Below are 13,925 nucleotides of genomic sequence, written 5' to 3' on the forward strand. Positions count from 1 at the left end.
CATTGGCGTAGAAATAGAGACAATAGATTAGAATGGAAACACCAAATTAGAAAAGTTAACAAAGTGATAAGTTCGAAGACTGGTATTCTTTATAAGTTAAGAGATATTGTTCCACCCTGTATCCTTGTACTTTTGTACAACTGTTTTATCCACCCCCATATTTCCTATGCAATAGAAACTTGGGGGAATACTTATTCATCTTTTTTGACACCAATATTACTTACGCAAAAAAGGATTGTACGTATACTGGCCGGATCAGACCGTCTGGCACATACCTCACCACTGTTTAGAAAATTGCATATTTTGAATGTCTATAAACAACGTGACTTGCAACTCTCTTTGTTTGTACATGATGCTTTAAATGGCAAGTTACCATCTGGAACTTCACAGTTTTTCTCTTCAGTGCAGCATTCTTATCGTACCAGATCGAAAGAAAAGGGTAACCTTCTTATTCCAAAATACAATACAAATGCGGGCAAGCATTCTTTAAGATATGCTAGAGTAAAGCTCTGGAACAATCTTCCTGAAAATATACGTGATATAAGTTCTAGAATTTCATTTAAAAAGCAAATGAAGTATTTTTTAGAACATGATTGAATTGAGTTCTTATTAATTGTTAATAATAAGTGCCCAACTACTATAATGTAACTTTTCTCCAACTAGAGAAGGGGGTGGACTTGACTAGTGTTTTTTACACTATTTTCCAGCCTCCTATTCGCTTTGTCATTATATTTTCTGTTGTATTTTGTCTTCTAACAATTTAGTGTAAAGTGAATTAAGTATGAATGAATGAATGAATGAATTTAGTGTAGCAGAAAAAGGTTCAAGAGAACTGCAAAACTGACGAGAACTATAATAAATTGTGCACGTATCTATATTTTGTAAGAAACCTGTAACCAATACCTGTCACATAGTTTTAAAGCAACAGAAAAGAACAAAATGGCTATAACAAAAGTGTCCGAAACTGTAAGAGTAAAATGACTCAAAATTTTTGCATACGGTAATATTAAAATAGTGGGAAGGCAAAATACACAGTTAGTCCAACAAGGGCAATTTTCTTTAGTGTTGTGAAAAGTTAAGTATATAAAGAATGTTTCATGTGACTTGAAGTAGGGTGGCCAAGCCATTTTTTTCTCTTGTTTATACACACAGTTTAAATTGATTTTTAGCAAGAATGGGGTAAAAGAAGAAAAATAAAAAAAAAATTATGCAAATAGCTGTATCCAATCAAAAGTTATGAATTTTTAAAGCAATAAAAATGCCATTTTTTCGCGGACAATTTTCGGCAAATTTTAAAATTATTTCAATGAATGCCGATTCCTTCAAGTTTGGCAACCCATAATTTTTTATTAACTTCACATGGAATCATTAAACTATGTGTCTTGTGCACAGATTTACCCAATATGACGGAAAAATCAAGATTTGACTGATGCACAGTCTTGGATTTTGAAACTGTGAGTGTTGAAAATTGAAAATATTTTGTCTGACTTAGTCAAAATTGCGGCGGCACCGTACCATCGAAAAATGGATGGACTTTTATGTTTTTATGAATTTTGAATTCACATAACTTAAAAACTGGAGCTCACAATACAATGAAATTTTGTCACAATGTTATTTAATAACACTCAATTCTAACAAATCAATTTAAACTGCCAATTGTCTTTTAATGCAGTTCATTTTCAGCCATGAAATTGTAAGAAATAGCTGTCCCTAACTTCAGCCTCAGGCAGGCTGTCAATGGTGTGTCAGTGTGACTGCCTTCCGCCGCCATCTTGAGTCACACTGTACTGAGGTCTATGAATGAACACGATTTTGTTTTTATGATTCGTACTTGTGCTCGTGGACAGATTTTCGTCATATTTCACAGAAATGTTGGAATGATGTTTAAAAAGAGCATGCTACAAGTTTTATGGCAAAAATATGTATCTAAATGGGAAAAATCTACACCGAATTTACCGTACTCACTTTACCTCGTGTTTGCTGGCTAAAATTCCCAGAATATAACAAAAACTCACCACCACATGTAAATGGGATGGTCTGCCACTTCCTGGCCAAGTTTCACAGTTCTATGACAGCGTGCACAGGGCCCGAAAGCAGTTCCGTTGCGAAATAGGTATTGACTGGATTCAGAAGTGCGTGCCATGAGCGGCGACCGCTCGAGCGCTGTGGCCGGTCAGTACAAAGTGGCATTTTTGGAGAGGAAAAACACTATTTTTCTATCGTTTTTTCTTCAGTTTTTTAATGAAACCTGCCTCATACATCGATTTTAATTGGAAATATCCATTTTTTCAGTAACTGAGCTACTTATTTTCAGAAAAAATCGCGTTTAAAATTTCACGAAAATCAAATTTAATTTCAGTGTGCGTGAGTTGCGTATAATGTCGCAACATTTTAGCTTGACTTTGGCCACCCTACTTGAAGAAACAAAGATTCAGGCATAATGACTGTCATGTTTAAATTTTGTAAAACAGAAGGAAAAATACTTCTACCTTAAAATTTTTCAGTCAGCTGGAGAGATAATAAATAGCTCTGTTCTTGGTTACAGGTTTCTTACTAAATATAGATACATGCACGTGACATCTTGGCATGGCTGCTTGAGATGCAAAAAAAATTTAGTCACTGTTGCATGTGCAACAATTGTTACCGCTTGAACTCTGGGCTGTAAATTTGTCTTTTGGTATTCATTCTTACACTGGCAGTCACCTACAGTGGTATTTTCATCATTCTTGCGTATTAATGAGAACAATGACGTCAAACCAACGTCCCTATTTGTTTAGTGGCCATATTACACAGCTTTCATCCCTAAACAGGAAATTACTCCCCCAGTGCTAGTTGTCATCCCCCAGGATTGAACAATACTGTTGGAACACTTGGATTTTTAGGTGGATAATCAGACCACCACAGAGAACTTTACATTAGCATACTTTCCTGGTGTTAAACTGGTCATATTTTAGCCAGTGTAACCTAATCTCAGTGACTGAACAAAAATCTTCATACTGGTGGGATTGTCCAAAACAACTGCCCTGTCAGGTTTCTAACATTTGGCAAGGCAGCTTATAAGAGTCCTTGTAATTTTTAAAGGTCAGTTGGTTGTACAGGTCATAGGCCATGTTAGACTTGCATTTCATGTTCAAAAGATCTACCCCTGGCATTGAGCAGTCCTTCAAAGTCAGCTATGTTATAGAAGTTTAGAAAGCTGGAGTATTGGGGTAAAATGAGCCACTGGGACAAATTGTGTATTTAAAATGATCTTTATTAAATTTAACACAAATGAACCATAGGGCTAAGGTAAATGCATGTAAAAATATGTAAAATACTTCAAACAAACATCACAATACGAAATGCTGGTTGATGCTGGGTTACTCACAACAAATTGTACATGACAGTCTATTCAAGCACTTTCATAGGTCCTTGTCTAGTACTAGAAGCTTGCATGTAAAGTTCACTAAGCTGTACGAGCACAGAATGAAGTATTGACTTGGAACCGGCTCTGTGGAACACTGCTGGTTGCTATTTGGCCAGAGTTTGTGAATTCAAGCAGTAACAAGAAAACTCTGCACAGGTTCAGTTAATTGGGTATTGTCACCTCTGACAAAATGATACAATACTTGGGAGGTTCTAGCACTGATAACATACAGTGGCAGCACTGAGAAGAGGCGGCAAGCTATTTGTAGAGCATGTTCACATACCAGGACCCTCTTGTGATTACATAACTTGTATAAAAACCCATTCCATGGTCAAAGTAACTCTGGATGAAAATTTTGGAATATTTTCCAATGAAATTCTCAAGACATAACTTTCTGAGATTGATTGAAATATATTTAAATTAACAGGCAAGTGTTTGCAAAAATTACAGCAAATATTTATCTGATTTGTCTTAAAATTGTCAAGTCAACGACCCTTGATGACTTTCAGTTTTCTATTATATTAGTCTTCAAATGACCTAGGGATGTGGGTGAGTCTGCAGACCTTTAATCATTCAACCTGCAAGGGATAAAACCACATTTGGTAAATTGTCTATTTAAAAGCAAGTATAGTTTAAAATTCTGTGTTTGCACTACGTCAGCTCAGACATCCAAGGAAGGTACTTCTCCCAGCATAGAGACCGAAGCCTCTTTGGTGGAAACTGCGAATGTTTTGGAAAAGATTTCGTCATCGCAACGTAGTCTTGACTAGCCAATGACAGAGTTTGTATCCTACACATACATTCTTAGTCACAGGATACTTTGATAATATGTTCTTCATGGGAAAGTTTTTATGATTAACAGCAGTTGGCAGTGGTTAGTCAATTATTTTACAGAAGTCCGTTTTGATTCTGCTTATTTCCACAAAGCAGTGTGCCCAGTCCCCCAACTCTTTGAGCAAAATTGAAAAATTTCTGGCAATTTCTTAGTGTTAGCCCTATATCAATGCACGTATAACTTGCCCTACCAAGACATTCAGCCAGTGGTACATAAATTTAGCTTAAAGGGTATACTGCTGCAGAAGAATTTAAGTACTGTCTCTTTATATGCCAAACTCCAGTTTTTAGCGGGATCACTTTCGAAAACCCCAGCAAAAGTGACCGTCTAATAACCATGGTGAACCTTGGAACTGAAAGTTAGCCAATCAGTGTTTGAAACTCATGCAAAATCGCTACTGGCCAAGCGGGCCAGTAACTTATAAAATTCACTGGCCCGAAAGGAAATCAACTGGTCCTGGGCATAATAAGGAATTTTTACTTGAAGAGAAATACAGGGGCCCTGCTGTAGGTGGCTCAATATTCAATACCTGTACATCTTTCTCGCTACTGATATTCACCCGCGAGGCGAGGTTCATCAAAACAATGCTGCCATTTTGACTAAACGAAATCTCGAACCTACCCCAACGTGACCCCAACGCGTAACAAATGGAAGATGTTGAGTAGCGCCATCAATCTCGCAGTCGCGAGAAATGCGTAGCTGTAAAGGCTTTCGCTAAGTAATTTCACCGTTCGATCTTTTGAGATTTTACCTGCCAATTTTTTCCTAAATTTTGCGGTTTGATTACTTGAGAATTTAACAGAATAGGGTAAGAGTATTAAAAATTGCTGACCCCTTCTTTATTTAGAGCAGGACACTCGGGTCTGCTTCTTTCACAACTTACTGGCCCGGCATGAAAACAGCTGGTCTGGGGCTAGCGGGTTAGCGTGAATTTCGAACGCTGTAGCCAATGATGAACACATATTTACCTTCTTGGCAAACCACAATGCTTCTGTTATTCCAACTTTGATAAACCAGTGGACAGGCCATAAACCGACAACTGTGAATGGGAACAGAGACAATCATCAGTATTCATAAATTGAGAGGGTTGTACAGAAATTCACCCTCTGCTTAAAACATGCTTGTTCAGATTTGGATTGGCTTGTCATGAAAATATGACAACAGGATATCGTCATTTGTCGATACGATGGGGAAAAAAGATATTGTTCATCACAACAAGCATGTCATTCAACTTCTATGGAAAACACTCCACTGCACCAATGCAAAGTTCAAGAGAAATACATACTACAGTTCTGAAACGGCAATAAAGGCATGATCATGTGGAACCCCCCCCCCCCAAAAAAAATCTTATACTACCATAATAGAATGTTAAAAGCAAACTTGCTGTAATAATTTGGCTTAAAATTTTGGTTTGGCCCAACTCAATTGTTTTCAGAGTTGAATTTTGACTAGCATATCTATGAAACTGGGCATGAGAGGTACACATTTGGGATACTCTCTGATATGAGTGTTCATAAGGTCCTCATCCAAACCCTTTCCCCCAGTATTTGGTTAAATCTTTCAATGAACAGTCATCGTTTATGACACAGTCCCCACTTGTTAATGGGTACTTTGATTACATGTCCTAAGAGGATAGAGTCCTCTTCATTAATTGAGACATGCCCAAGTTTTGGCTAAGGACACGAAAAATTGTAACAAAATGGCTGCCATGCAGCCATATTGGATCATATCAAGAAACAAATTGACATACATATGTATGACATAGGTTAATGTCCTTGTACCAACTTTGAATAAAATCGGTTAAGATATGCCTTAGAGTATTATGGCCCTCGACAGGAAAAAATCGTAATAAAATGGCCGCAAAGCAGCCATATTGGATCGTATCACATAACAAATTGACATGCATATGTATGACATTAGTCAATCTCCTTGTACCAACTTTGAATAAAATCCGTTGAAACATGTCTGAGTTATTGCTCTGTACATGAAAATATCGTAATAAAATGGCTGCCTAGCGGCCATATTGGATCGTATCACATAACAAATTGACGTACATATGTAAGACATAGGTCAATGTCCTTGTACCAACTTTGAATAAAATCGGTTGAGATATGCCTGAGTTATGCCTCTGCATATGAAAAAATCGTAATAAAATGGCCACACAGCAGCCATATTGGATTGTATCCCAAAACAAATTGACATGCATATCTATGACATTGGTCAATGTCCTTGTACCAACTTTGAATAAAATCGGTTAAAACATGTCTGAGTTATGGCACTGTATATGAAAATATTGTAATAAATGGCCGCCTGGCGGCCATATTGGATCGTATCACAAAACAAATCGACATGCATATCTATGACATTGGTCAATGTCCTTGTACCAACGTTTGATAAAATCGGTTGAAACATGTCTGAGTTATGGCTCTGTACATGAAAAAATCGTAATAAAATGGCCGCCTGGCGGCCATATTGGATTGTATCACAAAACAAATTGATGTGCATATCTATGACATTGGTCAATGTCCTTGTACCAACTTTGAATAAAATCGGTTGAAACATGTCTGAGTTATGGCTCTGTACATGAAAAAATCGTAATAAAATGGCCGCCTGGCGGCCATATTGGATCGTATCACAAAACAAAATGACGTGCATATCTATGACATTGGTCAATGTCCTTGTACCAACTTTGAATAAAATCGGTTGAAACATGTCTGAGTTATGGCTCTGTACATGAAAAAATCGTAGTAAAATGGCCGCCTGGCGGCCATATTGGATCGTATCACAAAACAAATCGACGTGCATCTGTATGACATATGAAGTAATCCTTGTACCAAGTTTGAATGAAATCGCTTCTTGCATCTCTGAGATATCTGCGTGAACGGACGGACGGACGCACGCACACACGCACGGACATGACCAAACCTATAAGTCCCCCCGGACGGTGTCCGTGGGGACTAATAATTACTGGAAGGAACACATACTCACCACTATAGTCAGCAACTATCAACAACCTGTACGGAAAGAAGTATAAAGATGTCACTGTAAGAGCAAAATTTAAACATAAGTAAAGAGTTTATTCCAAAGAGGATTAAAATGGACAAACTGTATATAAACATACAGCGAAGTCCTAGGACCAATCACATTATTCTCTGAATTGAAGTCATCGCATGACAATACGAAGTATGTAAAATGATGATGGTCTCAGCTCTGACACATCCAAGGAAAATTAAGTCATACAGCATTAAGACTGGAGGTCTTTCTGCTTAGGAAGAGATTTCATCATTGCAGAGACCCTTTAACTCCTGAAATGCAGAAGTCTTTTCCATCATCCAAACTGCAGGATTCTCCGAAGCAATAGTAGTTGGAGAGGAGGGACTTGCAACTGGTTTGGTGACCATTCTCATCAGTAATACGGAGGGCTGTTTATATCAAGAAATTATGCTATAGTGTATTGATACCGTAAATGGACATAGAAACATCAAGATTGGGGAAAGAAATACTGCTTGGTTTCAATCTTGCTGAATCTGATGAGGATGGACAGACTGAAACTCACCTTGCTCCAGATTGACTCCAACTTCAACTTGTCTTTGTTGTCCTTATCTGCTGCTGGCAACTTTCAACATTAACAACAACAAGAACATACCAACAACTATTTATCTGGGGAAAAAAGACATTTGTGGATGTTTAACAAACATGCAGATAGTGCATTCTAGATATCTTTGCAAGAGTTTTGATTTTTAAAACTAAGTCTTTGTACTGATCAGAGATCATCTATCTATCATTAAAAGATTAAATACTATGGGTTTTACAGTATTATGTTCTGTAAGATTTCTTGTTTTTAGAGGGAGTTTACATAAGTGATACACAGATCATTTAAAACGGATAAATTCTATATTTACACACCTCGAACTGGGACTGGCAGGTCCATCTGAATGTACAGATGACGATGTAGTCTTCATCTGAAATAGAAAAGGAGAAAGAGGTGTCAGGAATTTCCAGGGGCAGATATTCCATTCCAGTACTGTGAGGCATCTCAGCTCAGACATCCAAGGAAGGTACTTCAACCAGCATTGAGACCAAGGTCTCTTTGGTGGAAACTGCGAATGTTTTGGAAAGATTTCGTCATCGCAAAGACAAAAGCTCATGGGAAACACCATTTGTGTGTGTTACAGGTTTTCATACTCTTAGAATTAGTGTGGAACTTGCCTTAGTAGCATCTGCTCCCGGTTAACTTTCTCAGCTGTGTAATTTCGTCTGCTGCTGGCAAATTCAATTAACAACAAGAAGAACATGCCAACAACCGCTGCCTGAAATAAAATATAGAATTTAGAGTTGTCACTATTACCAGGTATTGCATTTCAATTTGTTGCACACAATCAAAGTTATCTTGTTACACAGTATGACAGAAAAGTTTCAGGTCTTGATAAAGGAAGCATTTAATCGCAAGTGCTAATTAGCTAATTTCAGTTACTTAAAATGCACATCTTCAGCTCAGACATCCAAGGAAGGTACTTCAACCAGCATTGAGACCAAGGTCTCTTTGGTGGAAACTGCGAATGTTTTGGAAAGATTTCGTCATCGCAAAGATGTTAAGGTTAATATGACAATATGATAACGGCTACTGTATAGTGTGTAAAAATTATGATGATACAGTTTGTATGGCATCAGAATAAATAGACTGCTGTTTGTCCACATTGACACAAAGAGGACAAATTTGGCCAAATTTAGATTTTCAAGGAGAGAAGAGATGAATTAAATCAACAGTATTTGAATCAAAAGTTTCTTTACGAGTTTCTGGATACTGCATTAGGGGAGAGGTTGGTCTACTATTGCACCTAACACTTTGTTGTTTAACCCCTGTACACTCACCTGACAATATACTGTCTGCAACTGTTACAACATTGAAGAAATTTTATGGACATCTTCACAGGCACATTGATTGATACTACAATCTGGAAAACAATGACAAAATAATAGTCATGACATACTCCATTCTGACATCTTTCAAATGTGATTTTGCTTAGCTATACATCACACTGTTTGTGAATTTATTGACAGTCTGCTAGGTAGTGGACACACTGGCACTTTGCTGCTTGTTCAGATTTGGATTGGCTTGTCATGAAAATATGACAACAGGGTATCGTCATTTGTCGATACGATGGGGAAAAAAGATATTGTTCATCATAACCAGCATAAAGTGCAAGGACAATTAACATTTTCAATTCATCATCATCATCATCAAGAACCAAATCGCAAAGTTGGAATCCATCTCCAATTCTCTTACAGGGGAAGTTATATTCAAAGGTTCATTTTTCACCAGTTTATGGATACTGCATTAGGGGAGAGGTTGGTCAACAACTACTGCACCTAACGCTTTGTTTGACCCCTGTACACGTACCTGACATTATACTGTCTGCGAATGTTATATGGACAAATTTTAAGGACATCTTCACAGGCACCTTGATGCCACACACTGGAAAATTAGGACAAAATAATAGTCATGACATACTCCATTCTGACATCTTTCAAATGTGATTTTGCTTAGCTATACAACAGGACACTATTTGTGAATTTAGTGACAGTCTGCCAGGTAGTGGAAACACTGGCACTTTGATGCTTGTTCAGATTTGGATTGGCTTGTCATGAAAATATGACAACAGGATATCGTCATTTGTCGATACGATGGGGAAAAAAGATATTGTTCATCATAACAAGCATAAAGTGCAAGGAGAAGTAATAAATTCCAATCATCATCATCATGTAGAATAAGAATCAACAGAATCCATCTCAAAATTCTACAAGGGAAGTAAATAGTCAAAGGTTCTCCACAATGGGTTTTGGAGTATTCTTTTCATATATGGATAACAACAGATAATACATTGTCACAACAAAAGAATATGGCATCAACAGGGGTATTTTCCCCCCTAACCAGAAAATTTAGCGGTGATTTCTCCAGTTCCTGTGTTCTTCTTGTATCTGTAAGGTGTGACTGCCACCTTTCCATGGGGAGCGATGTCCCCCTGTACAAATTGCTAGGGGTGCCAAATGTCAACAGAGGAGGAATCCCCCATTCCCCTGCCTAGATGAAACACTGAAAATTATACATTGTTATGTAAATTGAAACCTATGTTTTTCTAAGCTATGGAAAAGATTGTATTGTCAGATGACAGTAACTTTAGTCAATGTTACAGCACACCTTTCTTCAGCATTTGCTGTATCTTATCTTCACACCATGTGTATTGATGCCATCCTCCTGCCATGATAATAGGGATATTGCAGGTAGTTTTGACAGGCCTAATGTTTATTGCAAAATGATGTGTCACATTCTTCACCAATTCACCAAGAAAGTTTGAACAATGGCAGAAGAATCAATCACCGTATCAACTTTGCTATGAGGTTCTGACCATTGCTATACACATCTTAACAAAAGTTGGCAAGTTTTCTTACCTTGGAAAAGTCTTCCGAACACAACGTCTGTAGAAGAAACAAATGAAACAGTTATTGAAAGGTGAGCCTCAAAACTCAGAATTCAAACAGAGGTTTTGTTCATCTCAGCTCAGACATCCAAGGAAGGTACTTCAACCAGCATTGAGACCAAGGTCTCTTTGGTGGAAACTGCGAATGTTTTGGAAAGATTTCGTCATCGCAAAGAGGTTTATACAAATACTCCATTTCTGGCCATTGCATAAATTCGTGAAAACTGGCAACTAAAGGTTTCTGGTAATCAGCACTCTCTAATACGTTATATCACACAGTGAAAAGGAAAATGTTGAAACCTATTTTACAGGGTTCTGCCCAGAGTTCCAAGAGTGCTGGACGGCTCATTAATATTCATGAGCATTAATATTCATGAAAAACTGTAACATTTATATGCTTGTATTTTTACATTCTCAGGGCTTGATATACAAATAATAGCCAATTCCACTGTACCTTCAAAGTATTTTTTCAGTTTTAACTGAACAAAACAGAAAGAAAACAATCTTTAGTAGTTGTAAAGGAATCTTTTGAAGCTTCTGAAAAATAATGTACCACTTTTTTGTCATCATTTTCCTGTGCTTATATCATCCCTCACCACTATGAAGTTTGGATTACCATTGCACTGTACCAGCATCCAGTGTTTTTTCAAATGACCTAGGTGGTCTTGTTACTGCTCATGCGCAGACTCTATAGAATTTAAACCAAGAACTTAGGGGTTGGCTAATCGGCCATAGTTTTGAAAGTGGAATTTCTCGATGTCAAATTCACTTCAATTGCTTCTTGATAGTCATTGTAGAATGGGAAAATTCACAACAGAGAGGCTTGTTGCCACGGACAAGTAACTTTTGGCTTATTGACCTGAAAAATAAGTGAGTGTTCATTGATAATTCAAAGACTGGATTCGCTGACACCAAACTTGCTCGTGACTTTCATTGCATGCAGTCTTTGCACAATGCCACTCATTGAGTTTGAACTGAACATTGAAGAGTACGTTTTAGTTAGAACTCCTGGATTTTGTGCTCATTTTCGCTTCCGTACTTCATTTTTGTGGTGTTATAACCTTGACACAAAGCAAAAAAACTTCAGTTTTTCTCCTTCTTTCGATCGAACAGAGATACTGTGTGACAGGAAAACCGTGTCTAGTTCATTTTAGGGCGATGATCTTGTGAACGTACGTTCGACAGCTGAACAGCTTTTCATATGCAAAATCAGCGTACGGTAATCAACCAGTGGTATTGTTTAAATAGCATTTTATTGAAAGGCATTCTATAGTACCACTGTTTTCATCAACTCTTCATGCATTTTTATGACTGCTTGACCTCAAAAGTGTCACTCATAGACATTCATGTTGATTGTTCAAAGCACTGAACTGCAAGTGCCGGTCGGTCACTTGTCAATGCTGGTCGGAAATTCTGAGTGCCGGACGGGCCCGTCCAGCGCCGTCCGGCGTGGGCAGAACCCTGATTTTAGTGTAATTCATTAAAATTTCTTGTAGTTTCACTAATTCACATACAGCTGAATTGACAGGTATCTTCCTCAACTTCAAGCCTCCTCTCCCCATTTTGATGGTTTTATGAAATGGGTAGACATAACAAATATCGAAAAAAGAGCCACTTATTGCTCTGAAGAGAACACCAAGCTGTTTCTTAGAAGACCGAACCCTGAGCACAACCCAGAATGCATTGCTTTAATATCAAATTGCCTGCTTGGCAAGTCTATAAATCATTGTGATCATACCACCTTGTAAAACTGCATGAACTATCAATGAAAATTTGGTAATATAGAAATCATTGAACAACATTATATAAATCTACATTGATGAAATGCACAGCGATACAGGCCGACCTTCAGGATAATGAATGTAGAACAACAAAAAACCATGTTCCAATGTAGTCAGTTTTTAACTGAAGTAATTATTGCTGGACAATTATGGTTGGCAAATCAAAAACTACATGGCATAATACTCCATCAATATTACAGTAGTTGATATAAATGGCATTGCACTTTAACATTAAAATATTACCTGTAAGACCTTTATATATTCTGCTCACCAAAGCACCTTTCAAACATAGCATGCCCAAACAGGCTTTTTTTATTTAGAAATCTTCAGATGTTCACTTCCTTTGACGGCAATTAACAATGTGACATGTTCACCATATAAATTAACATTTATGCCTGCATCATACTCCAGTTTTTGAATTGATTTAGTTTTCAATATCATCATGATGATGTCTTAGACTTGTTCACCATTTATGGATGATGATTTCACAACAGGCCACAGTTCATGGAGTTGGGCTTCACCAGCTCAAAATCAGGGGCAAAGAGCGTGAAAGTTGCTAGCCAGAGAGAGGCTGTGACTGATTTTGCACCCATTACAAGTAATTTTAAATAAATACCAGCAACTACCACAAATCAAATCCTGCGGAAATATAGATCGGCACTTAGACAACTTGAACCTGATATTGTTGTTCCCGACACTGAAACTGTTTCAAACTAGGGATTAGTGAGACATGTGGTTAGTACTTTCTTAGAGTTGCACGCAGCTGTTGTCTGTTGACTCACCTTACAAAGCGTTTCTGACCATACTTCTCGAAATCGCAGTCAGTTTCTGCAAAAGTTGAAGTACAACAGATAAGCATAATAAAGAGTAAAATTGTCCATCTGCCGAACCTTTTCACCAAATTCACCCTTGAGCGAGTCGAGCTACGGCAGCCACGCCACCATGCCGTGGCCACGTGGGCGAACTACAAGATGGCTGCCATCTCAAGTGACCACGCCACGGCCATAAAGTTTAATAATTGTCGTGTGTTCAGTTCTCCAAGGTGTGATAATATCATGGTGAATCAGATAAGATCATGTGATTTAATCATCATTACACACGACAAGAGAGGACTCAGTACCACGACTATATAGTTCCTGCTCTACCACACTTCCAGGCACAACCCGGCCCTGTTCATTCGGTTTTCGACTGTCTGATTTTGCCATACATGATCAGCTGAGCGGCAGTTGATAATTTTACGGCAAAGCATAGCAGATTATTTGTGTTTCCATGGTCAAAAATACGAATCTACCTCTCTTCTTTGTATTTGATTCTTCTAGGTCTACTCCTGTGCTTAGAATGTGTATTTGAATGGGAGCATTTCTGTATGCCTACTTACCGCACGAAAGCATGCTGTAAAAGGGCGATCGTTTGCACGTTTCGGC

The 13,925-nt window shown here is 37.8% G+C and overlaps 2 long non-coding RNA genes and 4 other non-coding genes across 6 annotated transcripts; all 6 read right to left on the reverse strand.

Moving 5' to 3' along the window:
- Positions 1 to 3,232: 3,232 nt before the first annotated feature.
- LOC139131776 (uncharacterized) lies at positions 3,233 to 10,474 on the reverse strand. The gene is made up of 8 exons (XR_011552187.1): positions 9,643 to 10,474; positions 9,114 to 9,196; positions 8,451 to 8,551; positions 8,148 to 8,203; positions 7,798 to 7,901; positions 7,230 to 7,255; positions 5,210 to 5,280; positions 3,233 to 3,984 (listed from the first exon to the last, which is right to left on the reverse strand). It is a non-coding gene; the product is annotated as an uncharacterized lncRNA (long non-coding RNA).
- LOC139132329 (small nucleolar RNA SNORD14) lies at positions 4,064 to 4,161 on the reverse strand. The gene has a single exon (XR_011552262.1). It is a non-coding gene; the product is annotated as a small nucleolar RNA SNORD14 (small nucleolar RNA).
- LOC139132336 (small nucleolar RNA SNORD14) lies at positions 8,279 to 8,375 on the reverse strand. Its single transcript, XR_011552268.1, has one exon. It is a non-coding gene; the product is annotated as a small nucleolar RNA SNORD14 (small nucleolar RNA).
- LOC139132337 (small nucleolar RNA SNORD14) lies at positions 8,732 to 8,828 on the reverse strand. Its single transcript, XR_011552269.1, has one exon. It is a non-coding gene; the product is annotated as a small nucleolar RNA SNORD14 (small nucleolar RNA).
- Positions 10,475 to 10,586: 112 nt separating the features above from the next.
- LOC139131777 (uncharacterized) lies at positions 10,587 to 13,925 on the reverse strand. The gene is made up of 3 exons (XR_011552188.1): positions 13,880 to 13,925; positions 13,284 to 13,329; positions 10,587 to 10,718 (listed from the first exon to the last, which is right to left on the reverse strand). It is a non-coding gene; the product is annotated as an uncharacterized lncRNA (long non-coding RNA).
- Positions 10,797 to 10,893, reverse strand: LOC139132328 (small nucleolar RNA SNORD14). The gene has a single exon (XR_011552261.1). It is a non-coding gene; the product is annotated as a small nucleolar RNA SNORD14 (small nucleolar RNA).

This window comes from Ptychodera flava, chromosome 4 (genome assembly GCF_041260155.1).
Source record: "Ptychodera flava strain L36383 chromosome 4, AS_Pfla_20210202, whole genome shotgun sequence".
In the NCBI taxonomy this organism is placed as follows: Eukaryota; Metazoa; Hemichordata; class Enteropneusta; family Ptychoderidae; genus Ptychodera; species Ptychodera flava.